At 39.3% G+C, this 4,195-nt stretch overlaps 1 pseudogene; it reads left to right on the top strand.

The window, feature by feature from the left end:
* Positions 1 to 2,610: 2,610 nt before the first annotated feature.
* LOC103668158 lies at positions 2,611 to 3,667 on the top strand (annotated as a pseudogene).
* The last annotated feature ends 528 nt before the right edge of the window (positions 3,668 to 4,195 follow it).

The raw sequence follows: 4,195 nt of genomic DNA, 5'->3' as shown, positions 1-4,195 counted from the left end.
TTTTTTTTTCACTCTCTTAATGAAGATCTTTTACGTAAAGAAGTCCTGAAGTTTAAAATAATCAAGTGTATCAATCTTTTTGTTTAAAGTTTGAACTTTTTCTGTCTTATTTAAGAAATCATTACCTACCCCCAGAGCTGTCACATGAATATTTCCTTATGTTTTCTTTCAAAAGTTTTTAGGTTTTGTCTTTCACATTTAAGTTCTTAAACCATCTGGACTGGATATATGTGTATCATAAGGTAGTAGTTTATTTTGTACGGTATATGGTGAGGTAGGGATTTATTTTCATTCTTTTCCCTTAGGAATAGCCAATTTTCCCAGTACTGTATGTTGAACAGCTCTTTTTTTTTCCTTCCCAGTTGTAATTATAACTGTCATATATTAGGTTTTCAAATATGTATGAGTCTGTGTCTGAGGTGGCTTTTCTGTTCCATTGTCTAGCCCTTATCAGGAATATACAGTCTTTACTATATTATATAACATTTGTACTTTCTCTGTTTTAGGAGCATCCTGGCTACCCTTGGGTATTATTCTTCACATATATTTTAGAAACAGCATGCCAAGATTAAGGTTGCTGGGATTATATTGAATTTATACATCAATTTGAAGAAAGTGAACTATTTATAGTATTGAACCCCCCATCTATTAACATACCATGTTCATAGACTTGACTTTTAGATTTTCTTTAACATCTTTCAATAAGGGGAGCCTGGGTGGCACAGTCGTTAAGCGTCTGCCTTCGGCTCAGGGCGTGATCCCGGCGTTCTGGGATCGAGCCCCACATCAAGCTCCTCTGCTGGGAGCCTGCGTCTTCCTCTCCCACTCCCCCTGCTTGTGTTCCCTCTCTCGCTGGCTGTCTCTCTCTGTCAAATTAATAAATAAAATCCTTAAAAAAAGATCTTTCAATAAAATTGTAAAATTTATTCCATGGAATTCTTGCATATTTTTGTTAGACACATTCTTAGATAACTTATGTACTCTTGTTACCATTTTAATTGGTATCTTTTTAAAAATTCCTTCCTGGGGGCGCCTGTGTGGCTCAGTTGGTCAAGTATCTGCCTTCAGCTCAGGTCATGATCCCAGGGTCCTGGGATCGAAACCCAAATCGGGCTCCCTGCTTGGCGGAAAGCCCCCTTTCCCCCACTCATGCTCACTCTCAATGCGCTCTCTCTCTCTCAAATAAATAATTTAAAAATTCCTTCCTGATGTGCAAAAATTCTGACATATAAAATGCAGTTGATACTAATGGTACGGAAGAACAAATGTTAAAATGTCCATTCTGCTCAAAAAAAGCTACAGATTTAATGCAATCCCTATCAAAATACCAACAACATTTTTCACAGAACTAGAACAAATAATCCTAAAATTTGTATAGAATCACAAAAAAACAAAAACCCCAAATAACCATAGCAATCTTGAAAAAGAACGAAACTGGAGGTATCACAAGCCCAGATTTCAAGATATATACTACAAAACTATAGTATTCAAAACAGTATGGTACTGGCACAAAAATAGACACATAGATCAAGAGAACAGAACAGACAGCCCAGAAATAAACCCACAGTTATATGGCCAATTAATCTTCAACAAAAGAAGCAAGAATATGCAATGGGAAAAAGTCTCTTCAATAAATGGTGCTGGGAAAACTGGACAACTACGTGTAAAAGAATGAAACTGGACCACTGTGTTACACTATACACAAAAATAAACTCAAAAAGGATTAAGGACTTAAATGTGAGGCCTGAAACCATAAAAATCCTAGAAGAGAGCAGAGGTAGTAATTTCCTTGACATTAGCTATGGCAACGTTTTTCTAGGTATATCTCCTGAGGCAAGGGAAACAAAAGCAAAAATAAACTACTGGGACTACATCAAAATAAAAACCTTCTGCACAGCAAAGGAAACAATCAACAAAACTCAAAGACAACCTACTAAATGGAAGAAGATATTTCCAAACGGCATATGCAATAAGGGGTTAGTATCCAAAATATATGAAGAACTTCTACAATTCAGCATCCGAAAAACAAAAAATCCAATTAAAAATGGGCAGAAGACATAGACATGAGCAGACCTTTCTCCAAAGAAGACCTACAGATGAGCAACGGACACATTAAAAATGCTCAACATCACTCATCATCAGGGAAATGCAAATCAAAACTACAATGAAATATCACCTCACACCTGTCAGAATGGCTAAAATCAAAAAGACAAGAAATAACAAATGTTGGTGAGGATGTGGAGAAAAAGGAACCTTTGTGCACTGTTGGTGGGAATGAGAACTGGTGCAGCCACTATGGAAGACAGTATGGAGGTTCCACAAAAAATTAAAAATAGAATTACCAGACGATACAGTAATTCCATTACTGGATATTTACCCAAAGAATACAGAAACACTAATTTGAAAAGACAAAGATTGAGTGGTTGCCACTGCACTGCTGACAAGCAGCAGTTGTTTCTCCACATAGATCCCAGGAGCAGGAGATTCAGAATCAAATCTCTTCTCCCTCCCCATCCTGCTTACAAATCACTTGAAATATATGTTAGCGGAACTTTACTTGAGTGAGATTTTTTTGATCTTCAGCTACGATTTTTGGCTTTGTGAGAAACCTTATCATCAAAGACAATGGTCAGCAATGTTACCTACAAGACAGATCCTTGTTCCATGAACTCCCATGAGTTCACTGGGACTCTCGATACTCTTGTGGTCAAGAAATCTGATGTGGAGGCAATTTTCTCCAAATATGGCAAAATTGTGGGTTGATCTCTTCTTAAGGGCTTTGCCTTTGTTCAGTATGCTAATGAGAGAAATGCCCAAGCTGCTGTGGCAGGGGAGGATGGCAGAATGACAGCTGGCCAGGTTTTAGACATTAATCTGGCTCCAGAGCCAAAAGTGAACCGAGGAGAAGCACGTGCAAAACGGTCTGCAACGGAGCTGTATGGCTCCTCTTTTCACTTGGACTATGACGGTCAACCGGATTATTACGATAGGATGCAGCCGGTTTACCCAGCACGTGCTCCTCCTCCTCCTATAGCTCGGGCTGAAGTTCCCTCAAAATGCCGCTGTGTATCAGGAAACACCTCAGGAAGGGGCAGCAAGTTCTAAGAGTGGACAGTGAGGGTCTTCTTCCAAGTCTGAGAAGTTGAAAGGAGATGACTTTCAGATCATTAAGAAGGAGTTAACCCAGGTAAAACAAAAAGTAGGTTCTCTACTGCAAAGCCTGGAAAAATCTGAAAAATAACAGAGCAAACAAGGAGTAGGGATGAAGAATGATAACTGAGAAGAGGAGCAGAGTAGCTGCTCCCTGAAGAAAGATGAGACTAATGAGAAGACGGAGTGTGAGAGGGGTGCAGATGACTCCGCTGCGGAGGGGGACCTACCAGATGATGACGACAATGAAGACTGGGGGGGATGAGCACCTGCAGTTGAATGAAGGATGATGAAAAAGAGGCCGAGGAAGGAAAGGATGACAGAGCATCAATGGCAAAGATGACTCTTAAGCATACAGTGGGGTTTGGAAATTTTGTCCCATTATTTCTTTACTTACGCACTTGTGTAAGATCAACATTGTCACCAGAGCCCATCTCCTAGTATCTTCTTCAGCACACGCTCACTACTGTCCCCATCCTTGTCCTTCCCATGCTCATTAATTCATATTTCCCTGTGCCTAGTCCCATTTTCACTTTCTGTGACACTCCTAGGCATTATGTTTAAGTCTTACTCTGTAATTTTTGCTTTTGCTTTTGATTCCTCTTTATGACTTAATGATGAAACGGATGTGTGGTTTTTATCAACGGTCTCCAAAATAAGCTCTTGTTATGCAGGGAGTACAGTTCTTTCCATTCATACTTGAGCTCAGCAGTTGCTTCCCTAACTGCAAAGGCATCACATCAGTTGAGAAGCACTTGAGAACAGCTCTGAGTTCAAGGTTTGTGTGTTATACCCCACATAAGAGTGCTATGTGGGGCTGTCCAACACAAACGTAACAATGTATTTTTGTGAATGAGAATTGGCATGTCAAATGCATCCTCTAGAAAAATAATTAGTGCAATAGTCTTAAGATTTGTTTTCTAAAGTGGATACTGGAGATTATTTTTGTGAACAACCTGATGTTTGGGACCTTGTTTCTCAAATAAGTCCTTTTTAAACCAGAAATCTGGAGGAAAAAAAATATATGCACCCCTATGCTTAGTGC

Source organism: Ursus maritimus (genome assembly GCF_017311325.1).
Source record: "Ursus maritimus isolate PB19 chromosome X unlocalized genomic scaffold, ASM1731132v1 scaffold_X1, whole genome shotgun sequence".
NCBI lineage: Eukaryota > Metazoa > Chordata > Mammalia > Carnivora > Ursidae > Ursus > Ursus maritimus.
This window is presented reverse-complemented; position numbering and strand designations above follow the sequence as displayed.